This window comes from Ursus americanus, chromosome 17, assembly GCF_024610735.1.
Source record: "Ursus americanus isolate L20-20 chromosome 17, mUrsAme1.1.p, whole genome shotgun sequence".
In the NCBI taxonomy this organism is placed as follows: domain Eukaryota; kingdom Metazoa; phylum Chordata; class Mammalia; order Carnivora; family Ursidae; genus Ursus; species Ursus americanus.
Genome location: NC_142143.1, coordinates 33,722,488 through 33,749,856, shown reverse-complemented (window position 1 = coordinate 33,749,856; position 27,369 = coordinate 33,722,488).

Here is a 27,369-nt window from a genome sequence, read left to right as displayed (position 1 = left end):
GGAGTTACATTCTATTAAGATACAATATAATTTTGTAGGTAAAATGTTGATTTGAAAAACATATAAATTAAATGAAATGTGCATCCATTATTAAAAATAGAAGTGCATTAATAATATGGATTAGTTTTGTTTACTAAAGCACAAGTTATTAAATCATAAGTTTCTAAAAGTGTCATTGAGTTAGTGTTTGCTAAATGATTTTTAATACACAAAAATGAAAATAGCTCTGTTTTAACTTCGCTATACTAGAAAGCCAATAGAATGAGTGACCTGATTGCAGATTCTTAAGTAAACTTAAGGAAAATAAAACAGGGTGGGGCTATAAACCAAATACAAAAATCAAAATTTCAGTAAAATTAATGTAGAAATCGGTCTGTATTAAAAAAATTAATTTTATTGACTAATTAAAAGAAGCAAAAATGTACAAAATAAGAATGTGAATTGTTATATAACCATATAAAATAAGATGTTGATTGAAGTATAAAATAAAATACCAGTTAAAATGTAAGATTTCTAAGAAACTAAGATTTATGAATATTAAGAAATAGAAAATTTTAATTAACCAAATGTTAAGAAAAACAGAATTTATTACTTGTCAAATATTATATTTAATAATATACATATAAGTTGAGATTTCATGTCAGGATTTTTCAGTTTTACATGAAAAACAATCGTCATGGAATATATCGATTCAGATAATAAAATATATTTTCTTTTTCTCAATAGATTTTATTAACCCAGAAAAAACAATTAAAATTATTCTCTTAATATATGTTAAAATTCTTACCCAAATTCTTTCTTTCTCTGTATGTGTGTATATATGTGTGTTTATGTAGGTGTGTGTATACATATACATTAAAATAAATACGTATTTTATTTGTAGATTTAAGCACTATTCTCCCAGAAATTGATAAACTAAAGAGATAGAAAAATTTATAAGGAGACTTATAATAGAAGACTATCAATCAGCTTGTCCTAACTGACATACATAAATGCTGGCCCTCATGATAACTATAGAATACATACTCAGTTCCAGCATACATGGAACATTCATTAAGATGAATACACTGAACTCTGAAACATGTCTCAAGAAATAAAAAATGATTAGAATCATACAAAGTATTGTTATTTGGTCAGGATAGAAATGTATTAGAAATCTATTTTTAAAGTACCTAGAAAATTTACAAATATTGGAAATTAACTATGACACTTGTAATCATCTATTAAATAAAAATGACAATTTAAACAAAAACATATTTAGGAATGAATAATAAAGGAAAGAATAAATAAAATTTTGTGGGATGCAGCTACAGCAGTACTTAAAATTTTGCATTTTTTATTTTTAAAATATATGCTTAAAAATAAAATTGTAGGAGCGCCTGGGTAGCGCAGTCATTGGGCATCTGCCTTCGGCTCAGGTTATGATCCCGGCGATCTGGGATCGAGCCCCACATCGGGCTCTTCTGCTGGGAGCCTACTTCCTCCTCTCCCACTCCCCCTGCTTGTGTTCCCTCTCTCGCTGGCTGTCTCTCTGTCAAATAAATAAATAAAATCTTTAAAATAAACAAACAAACAAATAAATAAATAAAGTTTATAAATTAAATTTTTTAAAGAAAGAGCTGACACAAAGTAAGTAGAAGAGTGAAAACATGTAAAATAGGAAACAATCAAACCAAAGGGTAAATCAGTAAAACTTGTTCATTTAAAACATCACTGGCTAGAGAGAAAATATAAATTACTAATATGAATGAAACAGATCCTCTAGTTATTAGAAATATTATAGGAGTATTTTGGGGAAAGGTATGACAATAAATTTAACTTTACATAATATGAACAAATTTCTTAAAAAATTTCCCAAGAATATTTAGAGTATCTGAAAGTTCTTTATTTATTAAATAAATTAAATATGACAATAAATACTTTCTCACAAAGAAAATTCTAGGCCAATATTGCATAATGTTCAACTCAAACCTTTGATTAAGAAGTAACTCATACTAAGAAGAAAACAATCCAATAAAAACAAAGCAAAGATTTTAACAGACATTTCACCAAATGACATACATTGATATCAAAAAGCACATGAACAAACGTCCAATGACATTAGTCATTAGGGATATAGAGAGTAAAATCAGATACCATGATAACCTAGTAGATTGTCTAAAATTAAAAAGATTTGTAACACCAAGTCTTGGTGAAGATTGCAGTAACTCGTAGTCTAATACAATGAGGGTGGGGGTGTAAAATGATGCAGCTACTTTAGAAAACAGTTCTTCAAGCTATGTAAATTTGGACACATATTTACCCTATGATCTAGGAATTCACTCCTAACTATTTAGCAAAAATGAAAACATGGTTCCAGAAAAAACTTACATGATTATTCACAATATATTTATTCCTAACAGTCACAGTCTTATACATTCAAATATCCCTCTACTGGTAAGTGGATAAATAAATTATGGTCTATTCATATGGTGGACTAACCAACATAAAGGAACAGTTGGAGATACACAAATTAACATGGATAAATCTCAACAAAATTGTGCTAAATAACAGAATCCAGTCACACAAAAAAGTACCTATATAGGTTTCTGTTGATATGATGGTTTAGAACAAGAAAAATGAATCTATAGTGTTATAAATTATATGAATTTCTGCCTGAGGTGGCAGGGAAGGTGGTGAGGGGGCTGCAGAGTTTCAAGGGAAATTTTCGGGTGTCCTATATTTGACTGGTGTAAGGGTCATATGGTTGTATACAGGTGTCAAAACATATCAGACAACTCACTTAAGAATGGATGCATTTTACTGTATATGAAGAGTACTTCAGGAAAACTGATTTTGAAAAGGAACTGTGAAAAATCTCTGTTTGAGAAAAGTACAAAATGTACTGAAAATCTGAACATTTATTTAACACATGCAGAAAGATACTCTACTTATAGTCTAAGAATTCATTATTGAAAATAATTTTCTTAACATACATATGATATAATTTCAATTATGATATTAAGTTTTTTCTTAAAAATCACATAGGGTTTTTTAGTTTATTTTTATTTTTATTTATTTATTTTTAATAATTTTTTATTATGTAATGTTAGTCACCATACAGTACATGGTTAGTTTTTGATGTAGTGTTCCATGATTCATTATTTGCGTATAACACCCAGTGCTCCATGCAATATGTGCCCTCCTTAATACCCATCACCGGCCAATCCCAATTCCCCACCCTCCTCCCCTCTGAAGCTCTCAGTTTGTTTCTCAGAGTCCATAGTCTCTCATGCTTCATTCCCCTTTGTGTTTACCCCCACTTCACTCTTCCCTTCCTTCTCCTACCGATCTTCCTGCTATTTCTTATGTTCCATAAATGAGTGAAGCCATATGATAATTGTCTTTCTCTGCTTGACTTATTTCACTTAGCATAATCTCCTCCAGTCCCGTCCATGTTGCTGCAAATGTTGGGTAATTGTTCTTTCTGATGGCTGAGTAATAATCCATTGTATATATGGATCACATCTTCTTAATCCAGTCATCTGTTGAAGGGCGTCTCAACTCCTTCCACAACTTAGCTATTGTGGACAATGCTGCTATGAACATCGGGGTGCATATGGCCCTTCTCTTCACTACGTGTGTATCTTTTGGGTAAATCCCAGTAGTACATATGTTTTTTTAAAAATTAATTTGGAAGAAAACAGGGGCACCTGGGTGGCTCAGTTGGTTGTGTCTGCCTTTGGCTCAGGTCATGATCCCAGGCTACTGGGACTGAGCCCCATGTCAGACTCTGTGCTCAGCATGGAGTCTGCTTGTCATTCCTCTTCTGCCCCTCTCCCCGCTTATGTGCTTGCTCTCTCTCTCAAATAAGGAAAATCTTTAAAAAAAATAAAAAACTAAAATTCATTTGGAATAAAATAATAAATGAAAACAGAGTATTTTGATACAAAATGATGGTAGAGAACTTGCCCAAGATATACTAGAATGTTCTGTAGAGAAATTATGTGAACAGTAAAGTGTTGGAGAAGAAATGTAGGGAAACAAAGTATAATTTAATAAATTATAAATTGTAGAATAGTTGATTAAGTTTTGGTAAAAATATATCTGCCATCACATCTTATACAAATATCAGAAAAAAATTTAATTAAATGCAAGGATTAAAGTTTATCTTAAATATGAATTAAATACAATGACATTAATTTATTTAATTGAGTATAATGAAATATTTTATGTGAAATATTCATTAGATGGGCATAGACTTTCTGGCCATAAAATAGGCATCAAGAAGTCAGACTGGGAAATGGTAAACCTCACAGTTAGTATTTCTAGACATTGAAAATATATGAAGAGCTAAATAAAAAATATTGAATGAATATGGCAAATGAAATGTTACCATCTATAAAATCAGACCTCTTACATATTAATAAAAGTGATATCAATAAGATTTGGCATAGGATATTAAATATTTCAAAGAAAATTTGAGAAATTCTGAAAATATGAATGTCATTAGTATTATAGTAAATGTCAATAAAAGTGGGTTGGACTTCTACCCACAAAATAAAATATTAAATATACAATAAATATTTTCCAGTGAATTTGAAATGGCATTCTCAACACACTATTGTAGAATTATAAATTTGTAAGTCTTTCAAAAATCCTTATTTAAAGTCTCGACACTCAAAGTGTTCAAATCATTTATTGTGAATCCTCAGAAAATTTTTACAAAGGCAATAATCAGAATTGCAATAAAGTTTTATGTATAAAGATACTAATTACATAAGTATTCAGATAGAGCCACAAATATAATATCAGATATTAAAAAACAGTGATTTATACATTCATAATTTATATAACCATCATTGTATGTATATACATATTACATGATTGCATTTTAATATATATAAACCATAATGAAACATTATAAACATTTCTAAGTTTCTAAACTTTTATAGTATATTCATGATGGAAAATCGTAAAAATTATAATGGCAATATAGAGAATACAAAACAGTCCAAATTAATTATTAAACATAGTAAATGTGATTTGGCTTATTTCAGGGGAACTGATAATTCATAGCATTGTTTAATTTGACTTACAGAAATTTTACATCTATTTCCATATAACCTATAGATACAGCTTAAAGCTATAATTTTTTAAAACATTTTATTTCCAAAAATAAATTGATCTATTCTTCCACTCTGACAGCTGTTTAGCAAAAGCTGAAGAAATTTGCACATAATTAATTTAAAAAGACAAGATGTTTTAGCATTTCTGTATTCCTGAGAATTTTGATTTATTATATAGTAATCATTAGAAAGCATATCTACATCAAAGACTTATATAAAAAATCTTACATGTGTTGATTTTCTTTCTCCCTCTATACCAATTTTTACAATTCCGTACCATGAAAAAGTGAATGGGAAGTGAATTGTCTTGGGTGCGAAATCAAGGAAATAATTTGCTATTCATTTTTCTTAAAATCCCCTGAATATAAAAGATAGGCCCATGGCCTTTAGAAGCCACCATTTTCATACTTGAGCTTTGTTGGACATTTTAGCAAGTTGATAAGTTTTTAAATGCTATTAGCCCCTCTCCCCAATACAAAATGATATAAATGTTAAATTTTAGGTAGAGTTACAGTAAAAAAGGTGTTTTTAAGTAGAAGGATTGCTTTTAACTGGAGACCAGAAAACCTGCCAAGAGTATGTCATAAATGGATTTTTTAAATGTTAGTAAGTTCAATCACTGATTGATGTGCTTTGAAAGAGTATTCACTTAGGAGAAATCTCCAATTGCAATGCTAAAGTATAAAATGGAAAAGAAGAAGAAAAAGCTTTTATAAAAGCTTTCCAGAGGCAGTCAGAATTTTACCTTTGCAAAATTAATCAGTGAATGAAATTAGTGCTGGTGAAACCAAGGGACAGAAACCAAGTACATGTTGGCTGGTATTCTGTAGACTGCCCCTCACATTTCTGCCAACAATCCTTAGCTCTGACCTTGAAACACCTGTTTGTTAGAAGGGACTGTCTGTCAAATGAATTATCTAAAAATTGTTATGTGCTTTGAAAATGTGGAAAGGTAGAGTGAAATCTCAAACTCTCTTTTCTTCTGTCATATGAGCATTCAAACAAAAATCTTTGAGGATTAAATTAATCAGTTCATTAGTCCTCCTCTTAGTTACCTAATTTAGTGTTTACAGAAAAAGGTGTTATTTTAAAATGTAAAGTAAAACTGATATAAACTTCCTAGATGGGGATTAGAAACTGTACAGTATTAATTTAAATTGAAGCAAAAATTCATAACACACTGAAGTGTGTTACTTTAGTCTCGATGGATTAAATTGAAAAAATATATTAAGAAATTTTAAAGAAGTGCTAATATCAATACCATTATTACTCTTTTGGTAATTTTGTACTACAATTTATGTAATGAAATGAATGGCATCAAATATTGCTCTTTTCACCATTAAGAAATCCACATTCATTCACTATAAATGGCATCAATGCTATTTTCACTATTAGGAAAGTGAATAGAGACTTGAGTGTAAAGCTACACTCAGCTGATTAGTGTCATAGTTTTGAGAAATTAAATTTAGTCTTTCTAAACCTCAGATTCCACTTTTATAAATTTGGATTAATGATTATTTCTTGCATAATGTGAAATAAAACTATATGTCCCCTCAGTTGGTCATTTATTGAGAAAACTTGAAAATAATAAAATGATAGAGGGGCAGTTTGCTGAAATATCACTCAACTAGTCTTTAGATTCATTTAGATATATTGAAAAGGTTAGTCATCACTTACACAGTAGTTACTATAAAACTGAAAATTAACACATGCTTACTTTGTATCTCATCATCATAAAGTCTCTATTTATACCTTTTTGATATAAAGAATAAACAAAAATCCTATAATATTGGTAGTTGGTTTTCATAGTTCCAAGACTGTTAAATTTACTTATAATCCTGGGATTATAAATTTTTATTAAGGAAAATTGAATTTATTAATATTTTTATGTATAACTTCAATTTATTTGTTTACTTAAAATTGTAAACAATATTTGCCATAGGAGATGGACTATACCCACCAATATTATAATCAGCTTACTATCTTTGATTTCACTTTATTCTATAAATTTGTGCATTTCTTGACTAGTGTGAAAGCATTAGACCCTTTAAATCCCTAATTCACTCCCTATAGCCTTATTTTTTTAGTAAAAAAAAATTAACAATATGCTTATTACATAGATATTCAAAAGTTTCTAGGTACTAGAAAACCTAATATATGACTTTTATGAATTTACAAGTGAAATGAAAACACTTGCTTACCATGTATGAACTTCTATCCTAGATAAATTTATATCAAACGGAGACTTAAAAAATGAGTGATTTAAATAAACATCTAGGGTAAGTTAGTAATAAAACCTCTATTTCAATTTTTTTCATAAAGTATATAATCCAAATATATGAAAATCATTTGATATTTTAATGAATAAAGAAGTTCAAATATCTTAGTTTATTTGAAGAATACATGTCTGATATTTCTATAATTACATCAATATAAGAATGTCTGGTTGCCTTTTGTTCAACCAAGTAAGTTTGAAGATCTAATTGGCTTTATTAAACAATTTCTGAGTCCAGCAGCATCCCATTGCAAATAGGCACTTGAAGGAGCTGTACAAAATGGAAGGTTTTATAAAGGGAGAGTGAGGGCTAGAAAGTTATTAGCAAAAGAAAAGGATTGTTTCACGTGACACTGCTTTCTAGGGGAAAAATAAGGTGTCTTATCATGCAGATTACCTCATATTTCTTCACTGACTGGAGAGGACCCAGGTGGCAGACTCATTGGCAAGGATTGAAAAATTCCTGGCTGACTGGTTAACATTGCATTTTTGGGAGAGGTTGAAACTGCAATTAGATTATGTATTGAGCACAGGTTTGGGAACTCTAAGTGGCACCATTTGAGGCCTTTTTTTCTTTTTTTGTTTTTTATTTAACTTTCATTTAACTTCATTTAACTTTCATTTAACATGAGCCTTATACTCTGTTACTTCCCCCAACTTCTTCCTTGCACATTCAGCACAAAGTTCATATCCCTTATAGTTCTGAGCGTTGTGGGTCAGGCTCCTGAAGACCTATCTCCATATCCTCCCGGCACAGACATATGATGCCACATGTAACTTACAGCCCCAAAATAGTGAATTACTGTCAGTAGTCATCATGTAATATACTGTTCCTCATCTTTCTATATTTGTACACGTTGTCAACTCCATCTGATTTTCCCTTCTATCTGTACATGGAAAAAAATCTAACCATTCTTCAACACTTAATTATCTTTAATACAGTACCTCTCCCTCTATCATGCTATAGATTTTCTATACCTCAATTATAGCGTCTTTCAGTTATATGTCTACTTTTTTCCTTGTCCATTAGTATTTAGTTCTCTGGGAATATGTTTTATTTTGAGAGTTTTTATAGTTAGAAGTACTTTGAGAACAAGTGTTCCATTTTATTTATATGTGTAACCTATGTTCTAAGAAGCTTGATAAATTAATAATGAATGAAAATAAAATACCTGGGGGGAGCCTGAGTAGCTCAGTCTGTTAAGTGTCCGACTATTGATTTTAGCTCAGGTCATGGTCTCAGGGTTGTGAGATTGACCCCCATGTTGGGCTCCGCACTAGTCATGGAACCAGCTTAAGATTCTTTCTCTCTCTCTCTCTTCCTCTGCTCCTCCACCCCCCCCCCGCCCTCTCTAAAAAGAAGAAAAAAAGAACAAAAAATAGCTGGAGTAGGAAAGAAATAAAATATCTTTTTTCAATGGAGGAGCACCCTTGTCAGCTTTAAACTCAGTGTGCTGAACCAAAGTGATCTATCTCTCAAAGAACATATGTAAAACTCTCACACTTTCTCTGTTCCCTACCACTTCTCTTTTTAGGACACCTATTCTTTTATGATTTATAATTAGCATTGTAATTAAAAGAAACTTTTGTGCTATTTGAATTTCACAAAATATAGCACTGAGTGGGCATAATAAATATGGACATAGCCAAACTGATTTTGGTTTAGTGATTTAATGGAAAATACTCCAGTGAAGACAGAGCAAAATTTTGAACATTTTTCTTAGTGATATATATATATATATATATATATATATATATATATATATATATATATATATATATATATAAATAAGGGCTATAAAGAAAACATACCAAATTGGGGCTCCCAGGTGACTCAGTCGGTTAAGTGTCCAACTCTTGATTTCAGCTCAGGTCAGGATCTTAGGGCTGTGAGATCAAGCTCATTGGTGGGCTCTGTGCTGGGTATGGAGCTAGCTTGAGATTCTTTCTCTCCCACTCAGTTTGCCCGCCACCGCCCACCACCCCCGCCACTCTCACACTCTCTCTCTCAAAAACAAAACAAAACAAAACACACACACACACAGAATAAAAGAAACTGTTCAAATAGAGAAAAGAATGCGTATAGTCATACTTTCTCAAAGCAAACTTTCTTAATAAAATATTGTGTAGAAATTAAGAGTTTTTTGTTTAAATTTAAATGTGTTACTGAAGGATCAAACTTAATACCATAGGGATGTTAGATTAAAACAAAATCAATTACCCTTTTTACATTAAAAAGTTGCTTTAAGAATGTCAATATAAACTTTTAGTACTTACAATTAGATCACTATATTCAGGCATTAGCAGATATATTATGACATATTCACGGGTGAGGAGTATTTTGCAAGTATATTGTAGATATCAATATAAACTTAGATATTTATTCAAAAATAGAGCTAATACTAGCTGGGCATTCACCATGTCCACGCACTGATCTGGGTACTATAGATAAAACAGAGAACAAAACTAATAAACTCTTTCATCTCATGAGCTTTTATTCTAAAATGATTGAACATAATGATTATTTTATATGCTTATAAATGCTGAAAGAAAAATTATACTAAGAAAGTGGGCATAGAAAATCTTCAGGGAGGTCAAAGGATTTTTTTCTTTAAAATATATGCATGTTTGATATACAGACAAAAGTCATTGGGTAAAGAAACCATAAACACATATATACACACGCTGAACGGAATCAAAATCATTAATGAGATCAATAAAGGGAAAAAAGGGTCCTATGTATATCATGTACACAAAACAACCACGTGAGGACAGGACATCAGCAATAGATAGAATTAAAAGCAGAGTAAGGTGAGATTTGACCTGAATAGGAATGGAGTTTACATGTTGTATTTTTTAAAACTGAATTGGCTTGCTAGGGCTTCCATAACAAATACCACAGACCAGTGGCTTAAATGGAATTTATCTCTCCACAGCTCTGTAGACTAAAAGTCCAAGATCAAGATTTTGGCAAGGTTGGTTTCTCCAGAGACTTCTCTTCTTGGCTCACAGATGGCCCTCTTCTCCCTGTGTCTGCACGTCTTCCTTTTGTGTCTGTGTCCAAATTGCCCTCCTTTTACATGGACATTAGTCAGATTAGATTAGGCCATACCCTAATGACCTAATTTAAATTTAATTGCCTCTTTAATGGCTGTATCTCCAAATATAGTCACATTCTGCAGCACTTGGAGGTTAGGACTTCACCATATGAATGGGGAGGGGTGCACAATTCAGCCCAAACCAACTTTTATATTTTATTTTATTTTATTTTTACAGATTTTATTTATTTGACAGAGAGAGAGAGAGAGATCACGAGCACGTGTGCGAGTACAAGCAGGGGAAGTGGCAGAGGGAGAGGGAAAAACAGGCTGCCCTCTGGGCAGAGGGCCAGATGTGGGGCTGGATCCCAGGACCCTGGGGATCATGACCTGAGTCATGAGATGCTTAACCCACCGAGCCACCCAGCGCCCCACAACTTTTATATTTTAGAACAGCTTTAGATTTAAAGAAAAACTGGGATGGCAGCATTTAGCATTCCAGCATTAATTAGTATGTTCTTATATTTTTTCTTTACCTTCTTGAAAATGGTGGATTACATTTATTTATTTTTGAATGTTAAATCTGCTTTGCATAACTAGAATAAATATCATTTGATATAGTATAAAAATCTTTTTATATACTTTTATATTCAGTTTGTGGAGGTTTTTTACACCTATATTCATGAGATATTAGACTTGGTTTTTGTTTCTTGGTTTTATCTTAATCATGTTTTGCTATTAGGGTAATGCTGACCTCATAAAATGGGTTAGAAAGTGTCCCCTTGTGATTTACACTCTCACCACTTTTATTTGACATAGTAATAGAAGTCCTAGCCACAGCAATCAGACAACAAAAAGAAATAAAAGGCATACAAATTGTTAAGGAAGAATTAAAACTTTCATTATTTGCCAATGACATGATACTCTATATAAAAAACTTGAAAGACTCCACCAAAAAATTGCTAAAACTGATACACAAATTAGTAAAGTCAGAAGATACAAAATCAACATACAGAAATCTGTTGCATTTCTAGACACCAATTATGAACCAGCAGAAAGGGAAATTAAGGAATCAATCCCATTTACAATTGCACCAAAAACAATAAGGTGCATAGGAATAAACTTAATCAAAAGGGTGAAAGGCTTATACTCTGAAAGCTATAAAACACAGATGAAAGAAATTGAGGATGACACAAAGAAATGGAAAAACATTCCACACTCATAGATCGGAAGAACAAATATTGTTAAAATGTCTATATTACCCAAAGCAATCTACACATTTAATGCAATTGCTATCAAAATACCAACAGCATTTTTCACATAGCTACAACAAATAATCCTAAAATTTATATGGAACCAAAAGAGACCCCAAATAGCCAAGGTAACTTGGAAAAAAAAAAAAAAGAAAAAGAAAAGCTGGAAGGATCACAATTCCAGACTTCGAGTTATATTACAAAGCTGTAGTGATCAAAAGAATATGGTACTGGCACAAAAAATGGATGCGTAGATCAAAAGAACAGAATAGAATACCCAGAAATGAACCCACAACTATGTGGTCCATTATCTTCAACAAAGCAGGAAAGAATATCCAATGGGAAAAAGTCTCTTCAACAAATGGTGTTGGAAAAACTGGACAGCCACATGCTAAAGAATGAATCCAGACCATTTTCTTATACTATACATAAAAAGAAATTAAAAATGAATGTAAGATCTAAATGTGAGTGAGACCTGAAACCATAAAAATCCTAGAGGAGAACACAGAGAGTAACCTCTTTGACATCAGCCATAGCAACTTATTTCTAAATATGTCTCCTAAGCCAAGGAAACAAAAGCAAAAATAAACTATTGGGACTACATCAAAATAAAAAGCTTCTGCACAGTGAAGGAAACAATGAACATAACTAACAGGCAACCTATGGAATGGGAGAGGATATTTCGAAGTGGCGTAGTTGATAAAGGGTTAGTATCTAAAATATATAAAAAACTTAATAAACAACATTCAAAAACAATCTAATTAAAAATGGGCAGAAGACACAAATAGATAATTTTCTGAAAAAGACACATAGATGACCAGCAGATTCATGGTGCTGAACATCATGGACCATCACAGAAATACAAATCAAAACCACAGTGAAGTATCACCTCATACTTGTCAGAACAGCTAAAATTAACAACACAAGAAAGAATAGGTATTGATGAGGACATGGAGAAAGGGGAACCCTCTTGCACTACTAGTGGGGATGCAAACTTTTGCAGCCACTGTGGAAGACAATATGGAGGTTCCTCAAAAAGTTAAAAATAGAACTACCTTACAGTCCAGCAATTGCACTACCAGGTATTTACCCAAAGAATACAAAAATACTGATTCAGAGAACTACATGCATCCCAATGTGTATAGCAGCATTATCAACAATAGCTAAACTGTGAAGGCAGCCCAAGTATCCATTGACTGAGGAATGGATAAAGAACAGGTGGTATATATATATACACAATGGAATATCACTCGGCTGTCAAGAAGAATGGAATCTTGCCATTTGCCAAGACGTGGATATAGCTGGAGAGCACTATGCTAAGTGAAAGAAGTCAGGGAAAGACAAATACCATATGATTTTACTCAGATGTGGAATTTAAGAAACAAAACAAGGGAGCAAAGGAGGAAGAAGAAAGAGAGGCAAACCATAAAACAGACTCTTAACTATAGAGAATAAACAGGGTTGTTGGAGGGCAGGCGGGGGGGGGGGATGGGTTAAATGGGTGATGAGTATTGAGGAAGGCACTTGTTGCGTTGATCACCGGGTACTGTATGTAAGTGATGAGTCACAAAATTCTACTGGAACCAATTTTACACTGTATGTTAGCTAACCAGAATTTAAATAAACTGAATTTAAATAAAAACTTGAAATTAAAAAAAAAAAAGCGGTGCCTGGGTGACTCAGTTGGTTTGGTGTCTGACTCTTGATTTCAGTGTCATGAGCTCGGGTTGTGGGATTGAGCCTCATGTGGGGCTCACATGCTGGGCATGGAGCCTGCTTGAGTTTCTCTCTCTCTCTTCCTCTGCACCTCTACTCTTAAAAAAAAAAAAAAAAGAATGGAAAGAAAACAAAAATGTAAAAGCAAATGTAAAAAAAAAAAGGGAGAGAGAGAGATTGAGAGAGAGAGAGACCTAGAAACAGGCTCCTTAACCAAAGAGAACAAACTGATGGTTATCAGAAGGGTGAGGAAGGGGGAGATGGGTGAAATAGGTGATGGGGATTAAGGAGAGCACTTGCTGTGATGAGCACTGGGTGTTGTATGGAGGTGTTGAATCACTATATTGTACATCTGAAACAAATATTACACTGTATGTTAACTCACTAGAATTTAAATAAAACGCATTAAAAAAAAGTGTTCCCTGTTCTTCTGTTTGCTGGAGGAGATTGTAGAATATTGGTATAATTTCTTTCTTAAATGTTTGGTAGAATTGGTCAATGACATTATCTGGGCTTTGTGCTTTCTTTTTGGAAATTTATTAATTACTAATAAAATTTCCTAATTCCTAAAGGCTTATACAAATTATCTATTTCTCTTTCTGTGACTTTCTATAGAGAATATACTTTGTCTTTCAAAGAATTTATACATTTCATCTACGTTGTCAAATTTGTTTTTTTGTTTTTTTAAAGATTTTTATTTATTAGACAGAGAGACAGCGAGAAAGGGAACACAAGCAGGGGGAGTGGGAGAGGGAGAAGCAGGTTTCCCACCAACCAGGGAGCCCAGTGTGGGGCTCGATCCCAGGACCCTGAGAACATGACCTGAGCCTAAGGCAGACGCTTAATGACTGAGCCACCCAGGCACCCTAAGTTGTCAAATTTGCGGACAGCAAATGGTTCATAGAATTATTCTATTATCTTTTTAATGTCCATAGGATCAGTAGTTTCTCTTTAATTTCTGATACTTGTAATTGCTTCTTTTCTCCATTTTTCTTGGTAAGCTTGGTAAGAGGTTTATGAATTCATTGTTCTTTTAAAATAACTGGCTTTGATTCCATTGATTTTGTCTATTCTTCCCTGTTTTAATTTTATTGATTTCTCCTCTAATTACTATTATTTCTTTTTTCTGCTTGCTTTAGTCTAAAATGTTCTCTTTTTTACTTCTAATATCCTAAACTGGAGTCTTGGTTTTTTATTTTAGATCTTTCTTCTTTTCTAATATAGTTAATACTTAAATTTTTATCCTAAGAATTCACTCACCGCTTTTACCACACTCCATAAATTTTGAAAAATTGTACAAATTGTTCTAGCAAAAATTTTAATGTGAATTCAAAATATTTTAAGTTTTCTATTGGTATTTTTTTCTTTGACTCATATTTTATCAAGAAGTATGTTGTTTAATCCTAATATTTTGGCATGTTTCAGATGTCTTTCTGTTATTAATTCTAGTTTAATTTCATGTGGTCTGAAAACATACTTTATATATGGTTTCTATTATTTTGAATGTGTTAGGGTGTGTTTTGTGGCCAGGAATGTGCCTATTTTCTGAATGCTCTATGAAATCTTGAGAACAGTGTATTCTACTTTTATTTAATGAAGTATTCTGTCAATGCCAATTTAATCAATTTGATTGATAGCACTTTTCAGGTCAACTATATCCTTACTCATTTCCTGTCTGCTTGATCTATCAATTACCAAAAGAAGATTGAAGTATTCAAATATAATGGTGGGTTTGCCTATTTTTTCTTGCAGTTTTTTCAGTTTCACTTCATGTAGTTTGACAGTCTTTTGTTAGGTACACACAATAAGGATTACTATTTCTTCTTGGACAAGTTTTCTCTTTATGTATAGCTTCTACAGGTTTCTTTTGACTATTGTTGTCATGGTATATCTTTTTCAACCCTGTAGTTTTGTTTTTTGTTCTTATCAACTGAAGTGTTTTTATTGGGTCATTTCTCTACTTTTTTTGTGGTTTAATACATAACATTTGCTATCTTAACCTTCTTAAGTGTATGGTTCAATGGTATTAAATATATTTACATTGTCATTCAGCCATCACCACCATCCATCTCCACAATACTTTCCATCTTGGAAAACTGAAACTCTGTACTCCTTAAAGAATAACTCTCTATTTTCCCCTCCCCAAAGTCTGTGGCAACTACCATTATACTTCCTGTCCTTATAATTTTGACACTCTTAACACCTTATGTTGAGTGGAATCATGGAGAATTTGTCTTTTCGTGATTGGCTGATTTCACTTAGCATAATGTCCTCAAGTTTCAACCATGTTGTCATATATGTCCTTCCTTTTCAAAACTGAATAATATTCTACTGTGTGCATGTACCATATTTTGTTTGTCCGTTTAGTTATGAACAGGTACTTGTCTTGCTTTCATGTGTTGGCTATTGTGAATGATGCTACTATAAACATGGATATACAAATACCTCTTTGCAACTTGGCTTTCAGTTCTTTTGAGTATATATCCAGAAGTGGAATTGCTGAATCATACGGTAAATCTATATTTATTTATTGTTTCACGTTTTAATTTAAATTCTTGTTAGTTAACATATAGTATAATATTAGTGTCAGGAGTAGAATTTAGTGATTCATTACTTACATATAACAACACCCAGTGCCCATCACAACAAGTGTTGTCCTTAAACCCATCACCCATTTGGCCCATCCCCCCATCCGCCTTCCCTCCAGCAACCCTCAGTTTATTCTCTATAGTTAAGAGTCTGTTTTATGGTTTGCCTCTCTTTCTGTCTTATCCCCCCTAATTATTTTAAATTCCCTATTTGATAATTCCAAAATCTTTTTCATATCTGGGTCCAGTTCTGACATTTTGTCAGATTGATTTTGTTTCTTTCTTTTATGTGTATGTGTGTGTATACTTTTATACTAATTTAGGTACAGTTTAGGATCTGTTTAATGATTTCTGTAGTTGAAAATGCCAGAAGCCTCGGGGCGCCTGGGTGGCTCAGTTATTAAGCGTCTGCCTTCGGCTCAGGTCATGATCCCAGCGTTCTGGGGTTCTGGGATCGAGCCCCCCATCAGCCTCCCTGCTCAGCGGGAAGCCTGCTTCTTCCTCTTCCACTACCCCTGCTTATATTCCCTCTCTCGCTGCCCCTCTCTCTGACAAATAAATAACTAAAATCTTAAAAAAAAAAAAAAAAAGAAAGAAAATGCCAGAAGCCTCAAATTCCTCTCGTGTCCTTGTTTTCATCTTCCCTGTTGTCTATGGTCATTCCTGTAAACTCTTCCATAGAATCTGCATCTTGCAGTTCCTTTAGCTGTAATCCCTTATATTGGACCATTGATGATATGGTGAGAAGATGTGAATGATAAGCTTTCTAAAATCCTGTGATTAAATTTTACCTTTTAGAGAACTAGTGCCCCTGGGCTAAAAACCATCATAAGTGTTTCTCATATGTTTTGAGTGTTTGCATGTTTTCTCTCTACCACCCCACCCCCCTAGTTTAAGTGAAACAAGGTTAGAGGGAACTACAGTCAAGAAATGCTCTATCTCAAAGTAGCTGAAACTATAAAATCTTTTCTTCTTGAAAGTAAGCCTCTGTTACTGAGAAAGTTCTGAGTGTTTTTCACAATGGTTACTCTTTTCCCCACAAATGCAAAAGCTGATATGGGATCTTTCTTGGCTCTTCACCAATAGAATCTGCTGTGGTTTGGGTAAAATCCATGAAAATGTGTGCACCCTCCCATGACTGCAGCATGCAATAGTAAGAGTTGCTCACTCTTGTTTTGTCCAAATTCAGCCTCCGGGGATCTCAGAATTACAATTTAGGACCTCCTACAAGTTCATTGCTCTGCAGACTCACCTGACTTGCTAGATTTTGGATGGTAGTTTGCCCTGTGACTTCAGTTCTCTGATGGGTCAATGAAAAGTCATCGATTTTCTGTTTATTTAGTTTTTTTGTTGTTGTTAAGTATGGGAGTGACAATTTCCAATCTCTCTGCATGTTGGAGCGATAACCAGATGCCTACACCTTAATTTTTTTTTTAATGAGTAAACACTGATTTCTTGCACCTTAACATTTTATAATAAAATTTCCCAAATACAAAAAATAAAGCACTGAAGACAAAGTCAATAATACACAACTTAAGTAATAGGTACATAACAAACATATAGAAATATAGAGAACATTTATCCCCAACTTATCCTTTGTACATAGTTTCAGCAACTATCAACATGTTTCCCTGTGTGAGCACCCACCTTCAGTCCACCATATTATGGATATGTATTTCACAGAAAATCCAGACATGGCACAGTTTTACCCATGAGTAATCAATATTAATGTCAAGAAAAGAACATTTTCTCTAAGTCTGCAGTATTATCATCATGCAATACTAATTATTCAACATCCTCTTATATGTTTTTAAAACTTCCTAGGATATCTAAAATTTGTCTTTTTATGTTTGGTTTGTTATATGATCTTGTGTTAATGAGAGATAGTTACCAGAACTTTACAAAATTTACCAAAGCTATTATTAGGATATAGAAAAAGGGCAGCAGTAGACTATGGTTGAAGAATGTGTTCGGAGGAACAAATCATTTTATATTTATTCATAGTGAGTTGAATCTTACCAGTAAATTGTTTGAATTGTTTGCTCCCAGAGTCAGAGCTAATTATAGTACCATCTATTAACCATAAAAAGAAAAGTAATACAGGTGTGATGAATAAATGGAGGCCAGAAGATAATGGACTGAGCTTTAAAGTGCCAAAAAACTTAATATTCTATATCCAATGAAAATAGTCTTCAGGAATAAGAGTAAAAAAACACACATTTCTTATGAATTAAATATGAGAAAACTCATCAGTAGCAGATTGTACTAGATTTTAAAAATGCCAAATGGAATGACACTAGATGGAACCTCAAACGTACAGAAAAGAATAAAGAGCACCAGATACCTTAATCTTGTGTGTAAATGTAAAAGACAGTCTCTTTTTCTCTTAATTTATTAACAAAATAATAGTTATATGCAAAAAATAAAATACTGTATTGTGAGTTAAATAATGTACGTACGATGTAAAATATTTAACCACAATAGCATCAGCAATGAGCTTAAATTGTACTTTGTTACTGAAAATGTCATGTTTTATGTGAAGTGGCAAAATATTATCTCCATATAGACTGCGATCAGTTAAGTGTGTATGTTTTACCTCAAAATTGACTACTGAAATAAAAAAGAAAAAGTATAACTAAAGAGCCAACTGACAAAATTGATTATTAAAAATACTTGATTAATGAAAAAGAAGCAAGTACCAAGGAAGGAAAGAAAAATCGAATGTGATAACCAGGAAACAAAGAGCAAGACAGTAGATATGAACTAAAATTATTCCTAATGAACTTGATTCAGTTTCTTCTATCTGTATTCTATTGGCTTTCTCTTTTATGCTCCCTCCTCACGTTGTTTCCCCCCCCCCACTTGGAATAAACTAGTGTTTATCATTATATTTTTCTTTAAAAAATAATTTGGACTAAATTTATTTAACTATCACATGAAAGATTTTTTTGAATGTTATGAGGTTTCTTTGAAGGACATTAAAATTGAAAAGTGGCATGTTTCTAAGTATCTTAATATTGTAAACATGGCAGTCATTACCTCATCTGTAACATTATTTTTAACTGAATGTAGAGACATGCAAGACTTAGGTGAATAAATAATATGGAAACCAAAGAATCATTAAGACTGATTAAGTATGATAATTTGTCTTATAGGATAATATCACTTGCTAGAATCACTCTACAAAATGGATATTACAGACAACAAAGATTGACTGTATGTAATGGAGAAATCAGTATATTCCAAAATAGTTTAATGTGGAGGGGGAAAATTGGTTCATTAACTCAAACAAAATTAAGTTCCAAATATATTAAAATGTTAAAATAAAATTGTAAGACAGTTGGAGTGATCTGTATATTGCTCTGAGTAAAAGGGAAACAAAACAGATACAAATATCTGCAACACATGTAACATTAAGTTAAAACAGGTTAGATCTTTCATTAAATGCATCTACATTTATTATAAAAGAGTACACATCCAATAGGAAAATAAGACAAGCTGTTTATTAAGCTATTCAAAGAAATAAACTTGAAATTGTATAAACACTGGACACTCAGTATATAAAGAGATACAACAATTAAAAAATAAACTATCGGAAAACGTTTTTTAAATTCGTTTGTCAAAAATTAGAATTGTGATACCCAAAGGCAGTAGTAAAGAGTACTTTGGCACGTTTCTTGTGAAAATGAGATTCACGTAATTTTTTAAACACATCCATTTTAATACTCTCTTTCAGCAGTGCTCCCCTGGCTTTCTGTCTGTAGGGAAAATAAAAAGTACCCATGGTAAAGGATAAATAGACAACAAATACTGTAATTCTTTGATTGATTGGGCACTATCCTGAAAAGAACTTCTCAAGAAGGATAAGATGAATACATTTCATTGTAACCACACTATAGAGGACTATGGTCCCATTAAAAGTGATCTGTAGTCACTGTGGAAGAAAACTCATGATGTATTTATAGTACACCGTTCCAGAAAATAAGATCTGAAAAATTCTATGGATACATGTAAGAAAATTTTATGTGTATATATGTATATTTTAGAAAGAATGCTGGGAAAGGTGAAGACATCAAGGCACGAAGATGTTCATTTGGTTATGTTTGTTAAGGTATTTGGAAAAGAAAGTGATAGGGAGATATATGAAGAGAAATGAAACTATAGGTAAATGGGAAAATGCCTCATTTTACATTAAATAAAAATGTAGACCATCAAATTTTGTAGTACTTTGACAAATATATATTAAATAGGCAAATGAATAAGAACTAGAAGCTTAAATGCAAAAATAAATACACAGATTTTTATTAAGTGACAGAAGTATGAGTAATTTGCATTTTAGATTCCTGTTATTATTACACTATTAGTTTTTCAGTAAAGGTTTTTTAATTTTTATTTTTTAACCCACCAAAGAAAGAAATAATGACTAGTTTCCATAATAAAGCCATGGAAATCATACCATGGATAATAACATAGTATGCCTCACCTAGACCTGAAAAGATAACTATTTATTTTTAATGGATAATCATTGACCATGTGACTCATATAAATAAATATAAACAAGCAATAAATGCACACATGCTTGTTGTGAATATTGAAAAGGATGCATAATTAATGAGAGTGTGCTTTATTCCTCAATATGACTTCATCTGCTGTATACTTTGTGCACTTCTAGAAGATTATATGTGTATTTATGTGTATGTACTTGTGCATATCTGTGTGTGGATATCAAGCAGAGGGTGGTGAAAGAAGGAATTAGGGAGGAGATAGAAAAATTGTCATTTTATACTCATATTATTTTACTATATGGTTGTAACAAAAATTGCTGCAGAAAAAGTCAAAGGCCTATTACTAAACTAATTCCCATACACATAAACATAATATCACCGTGTAAAACCTTAATTTATAGGGAGATTTATTTTAAAAATCTCTGTATGTGGAAATATATACATCAGAAAAATGCTTTTAAGGAAGCATATTTATTTTTTCATGCAAGTATATAAAATTGTGGTCTAAATGTACACATAGAGTTAAGGACAAGTACTGTGGGAAAAATTAGCCAATAACTTACTTCCTTGAAAGATACTACTCTAGGATATATATTTATATTTATCTTCTTTAATTATTTATCTATTAATTTGTTTGGGTCAGTTTATAAGGATTAAGATAAGTTTTGTATATGATACAAAAATCACTTAGTCGCTTATAAAATGTAAAGGATCCTTTCTTTCTTGATTCTTGGATCACTTGATTTTGATACATGCTTCTGTGTTGTGTAAAATAACTTGTATTTGTTTCTTAATTTTTTCTTAGACTCTAAATGAATTTTATGATGTGCCTAAAATAAAACACACTGTAAATATTTTTAAAATTTCATTTTATGGGAAAAACTGGAGCATAAATGTACTTTTCCCTGAATTAAAATATTGTTTTAAATGTTTGACATAATATACATTCATATTTAGGCTGAATTTTTTTTTCTTAAACACACAAACAAGTTGGCTTTATTTACAGGAAGATGGTGTGATTTATGAATGGTGATTTTACAAGGCTCCTGAGTCTCCTTGGTGTCAAAAAGGCTTTACTAAGCAACTTTTTAATTAGACAATTATAAATGAATCTGAAATGTAGATGATTTAAATTTCTAACAAAATACACACGAGCCTAAAAATAAATAGAAATTGTATTTGGCATCACACATTTTTTAGTGTAAATGAACCTAAAGCCTCAGGAATATAAATGAAAACACTGTGTGGTTCCAATTTTGTAGTCATTGAAAAAACTCTATAGTAATTTGCATTTTGTGTTGAAAGCTTTTAAAAGTTATTAGCATTTGCTACAGCTTATTTATAAGCTTAAAAGTCTATTTTCTTCTACAGAATTCAAGTCAAACTGTACCAAGCAATTCATTAGTTAACTCTCGTTTAGTTTCACTTGATTACATAATCTGCTATTGAAAAATAATGTTTTCTATTAAAGCTATGTTCTAATTCTATATAAATCAATGTGAAGGTCTCTATTGAACCAGTTTGAACATATATTGAGTGCACTACAAACCCAGAGGTAGAATTGTTCTTTTTTCAAAAGGCTTTTTGCATGGTCCATAGACTGCCAAACTCTATTAAAATTTTTTGATCAAATACCTTATGGAAACACGTTTTTGTTTTTGTTTTTTCCCCCCAGAGGTAGAGAGTGTGCAAGTGGTGAGGGGGGGAAGGGCAGAGAGGGGGAGAGAGAGAATCTTAAATAGGTTCCATGCCCAGCACAGAGCCTGACACTGGGCTCAGTCTCATGACCATGGAATCATGACCTGAGCTGAAATCAAGAAGCAACCACTGACTGAGTCACCCAGGCACCCCTTAAAGTTATACCGTTAGCTGGTTTGTTTTCACTACGGAAATGGAAAGATTATAAAAATGTTCTAGTAAGGTAAGAAAACTACAACTCTTTCTTAAATAAATGCATTGAGATTGCTGTTTCATTATATACTTGCGCTTCTACTTGTTTAAACTCCAAGCAGAAGTACAATTCAATTCATTTTAAGAATGTTCTTTTGTCTCATCACTGTTAATCAGTTTTGAAACATTAATTGTGTGACCACATTGAACATGATCAGTCTCTTGATATCTATCATATTTTACAGATAAAAAATATCCAAAGTAATTAGGAATATATAAACCACATAACATATATTTTTACCATCTAAAGTGTAGCAGCCATTACAAAGTACAGAAGGACAAAGGAAAGATGCCTTTTTTTAATCTTAAAATCGTATCTGTAAAATATAAGAGGGAATAATTCTAACAGGAACGTCATTATTCAATTATCCATGCATTTACCACTTTTTGCATTGAGCAGATGATGTGATATACTTAACAGAGAATATAGGAAAGGAAATAGCACTAAGCCCCAAGCCAAAAATTATTTAAATAAATATATAGGAATGTAGGATTGTATAAAGATGCTAGTTACATGGTAGAAATGAATAAAACTATTCAGAAGAAAAAAATCTTTTTTTTTTTTTAAGATTTTATTTATTTATTTGACAGAGACAGCCAGCGAGACAGGGAACACAAGCTGGGGGAGTGGGAGAGGAAGAAGCAGGCTCCTAGCGGAGGAGCATGATGTGGGGCTTGACCCCAGAATGCTGGGATCACGCCCTGAGCTGAAGGCAGACTCTTAACGACTGCACCACCCAGGCACCCCAGAAAAAACATCTTTAAACAGTGACTCCCCATATATCCACAAATGAAGTACCAACCATCAAACATAAGATCAGAATTTTAAAAATAAGACACACAAGAAAGAAAAACAACAATTATAAAATAAATAAAACAATGGAAAATACAACAGAGGTTAATTAGCTAAGTTAGACTTCAAAGGTTACAAGTCATTTTTTCCCCTACATAAAACGAATGCTTTCCTATATTGTTAACAGATTATAAAAAGACTGTGTTTTGCAGAAGTTACTAATTCACTGTTTAAAATGGCATCTTCCTATTCCCTATTTTCCACTTCTTTGGTTTAGAATCTCAAGTTGCATTATTTTTTTTTCCTAGAATGTTATGTACCATATTATGTGTTTTAAAAAATAATTATTTTGTTAGCTCTGCATAAAGAATATGTGAATTCTGTTAGAGGAAGAAAAATGGTCAATTATTTAAAGATAAATTCATTTCTGTTGCCTGCTTGTCTTTTTACATAAAGTACAGAATACTTCTGTGAATGCCTTGAACATACATGCAATGTCTACTATTTCCTAAACTTATCAATAATATACACCATGTGCAGTTTTTCTGAGGTTTATCAGATTGACATAAAACTATGCGAATATAACATGTATGACTATGAAATGTTTCATAAATATTCATGTTTTTATTCGTTTTTTGTTTACTTCCAAGTTTATGCAGAAAAAAAATTGAGTTATAACAGCAAATAAGAATGGCAAAATTTAGGTGAGAGAATAACGAGAAGTGTAGAAAATTGGGAAGCAATAGTGCCATTTATAATGCCCATTAAATATCTATGTATCTGTGTATCTATGTATGTATTTATCATCTATCAACTGTATCATCTATTATGTATCAACTGTGTGTATCTACCATGTATCTACCTACCATCTATCATCTATCAACTATCTATCTATCATCTATCTATCTATCTATCTATCTATCTATCTATCTATCTATCATCTATCTATCATCTATCTATCTATCATCTATCATCTGTCTATCTAAAACAAATAAGCCACAAATTTGATCATAATCTATTTCATGACCAACATCGAAAGGGGTTATTTATCTATTATAAATGCATAGCCTTAATGGGATGAAATAATATTGATTCATCAGGGGGCGCCTGGGTGGCACAGCGGTTAAGCGTCTGCCTTCGGCTCAGGGCGTGATCCCGGCGTTCTGGGATCGAGCCCCACAGCAGGCTCCTCCACTATGAGCCTGCTTCTTCCTCTCCCACTCCCCCTGCTTGTGTTCCCTCTCTCGCTGGCTGTCTCTATCTCTGTCAAATAAATAAATAAAATCTTTAAAAAAAATACTGATTCATCAGAGGATTTTCAACAAATGTTAGTATTAATAGATACTTCTAGTAGTTTTCATAGAATAATTTTTATGTAGTTATATCACTTATTTTATGTTTATATTTTATAACAATATCTTCTCTGATTTTCATTAAATACTGAATGTTTCCAATTTTACTGATATATGTGGAGTGTATAAAGTAAGACGATAGTTTAAACCTCATTGTAGCAATTATCCAACTTGAGAGTGCACATAACTTTCATACAAATACCCTTTTGCCAGAGGTTACCATCACCCTGAATTTTATATCTTTTGGTTAAAAGCTAATTTTATGGGGCACCTGGGTGGCTCAAATGGTTAAGCTTCCGCTTTCTGCTCAGGTCAGGATCTCCAGGTCCTGGTATTGAGCCCCGTGTGGGACTCCCAGCTCAGCAGGGAGTCTGCTTCTCCCTCTCCTCCTGCCTCTTCCCCTGCTTGTGCTCTCTCTCTCTCAAAAAGAATAGATAAAATCTTAAAAAAAATAAAATAAATAAAAGCTAATTTTACCATGCGAGTTTTTTATACCAGATTATAGATTATATTTGTGCTTTTTTGAAAATTTATAGATATTGGATAAGTATATTATATTTTCTTCTGTGATTTTCCCCCTTAATAGTATGATGAGATTCATGTTGATGAGTTAGCTAAAGTTAACTAATTCTACTCCATTCTTCTTCATGAATATACCATAGTGTGTGTGTATATTTCCTTTTGATATTTCCTTTTGATATTTCCTCTTATTCTTGGCTGCTACAGTCTTAACCATAAAAATTCTCATATATACTCCTGGTATACAAATTAAGACCCCCCTTTTCTAGGTTATATGTCTGAAAAAAAGTGCCTAAAATAAGGTATTGTCAAATTATTTTTCAACTGCCCTTCTCTTTTCCACATGCTTACCAACTATTTATATGTTTAGGCTTTTTTCCTTTTTTTAACTTTCACTAATCTTTTAAGTTTAAATGGAAAAAGTATTTTTTTTCCACTTCTGATTATAAATTAAACACTTTTCATGTAATGTTTGGCCATTTATAGTTCTCCTCAAGCACCACTGTGTCAGTTTATATATTTCCCTTTGGGTTGTTTGTTCTAAAAATGTGTGGAATATATAAGTATTCTAATGCATGTACAAGATATAGTACATATATGTCATATTTGTGTGTGTGTGTGTGTGTATATATATATATATATATATTTATATATATATATAAATCATATCCTTGTTACATAATCTTTGTTAGATATTTGTGGCAACTATCTTTTCCCTGGTCTGTGGCTTGCCTTTTCACTCTCTTTATGATATCCTTAATGAACAGATGTTCTTAATTTTAGAAGTGCAGAACTTATCAGTATAATTTCGATTGGTTTGTGTCCTTCTCTAATTTAAAATCATGAATTTAGGGGGCGCCTGGGTGGCGCAGTCGTTGGGCGGCTGACTTCGGCTCAGGGCGTGATCCTGGCGTTTCAGGATCGAGTCCCACATCGGGCTCCTCCACTGGGAGCCTGCTTCTTCCTCTCCCACTCCCCCTGCTTGTGTTCCCTCTCTCGCTGGCTGTCTCTCTCTGTCAAAATAAATAAAAAAATTAAAAAAAAATCTTTAAAATCATGAATTTATGTATATATATTATGTATAAGTAGAATACATAGTTTTACAGTTGTGTAGATTTTCCTTCAACATTTAAGTAATTAAGCTATTTGGTATTGGATTTTTTAGTATGATTTACTATTTATTGATTTGAACTTTATTTCATTATTGACCTGTGATGTCAACTGTCATTTATTATGTTTCCAGATAGACATTAATCTGTTCTTAAGCCCTTAGTGTGGTTTATTCCTCTATTCCTGCCCTAGTACTGTACTTCGTTAATTACTATATCTTTATTATCTCAGGCTCTCTGTCTTTGAAGACTTCATTCTTAACTCCTACTGGAACCCTGAGTTATTCTGAGTTAAATGTACTTTAATCTTCATGTCTCCCTACTTACCTTTATGTTTTCTTGTTCTTTGTTCCCTATACTGAACTTTGATTTTTATATTCCCATTCACTAGTTATCTGTTCAATTATGTCTAATCAGATATTGAATGTGTATATATTTTACTCCTAACATTTTTAATTTATAGGAATTTTATATGAACTTTTCCGTAACTGCTTGAATATGTTCATAGTTACCTATCCTTGCTTTTTACTAAAGCCACTCTTTTATTTTTTTCAACAGAGTAAATACATTTATTTAATAATCTTTTTTTGGTAATTCTAATGTAACTGCAAGTCTGATTTTGCTGTCTGGTATCTTTTGGTTATAGTACCATGGTTCTGTGTATACCTTGTGATTTGCTTTATTACCATTGTGTTTTAACTGAGAATCTTTGATAACTTTAGAGAAGATTTTCTTTTGCTTTTGCCAGGCATATGGGTTAATACACACCTAAGAACACTTTAAAGTGAAATATTTGCTAGAGATTTAGTGGTACAACCAGATTTGGTGAAATTGGTTTTTGTGGTTAAATGAGGTTTGTACAGTGATTATAATTCTTTAGAATAGATTTATATTCCCTTTCAGAAACCCAAGATTCATTTGAGACTGTCAGAATTCATTGTCTTCTTTACCTATTAATAGAGCTATTTCCTAGCTTTCGTGATCCAGTTGTTATATTAGAGTCTTCTATTAGTCATTCAACCCTAGGGAAGCCCTAGCTCTCTTGTTGCTTACCTTACCTTCTCCCAACCTCTGTGTCCCCCACATTATTTTTCAAATACAAATTTAAAGTGATCAGGGTTTAGCAGAAACCCTCTAAATGGAAAACCAGCTTCTGAATTCTG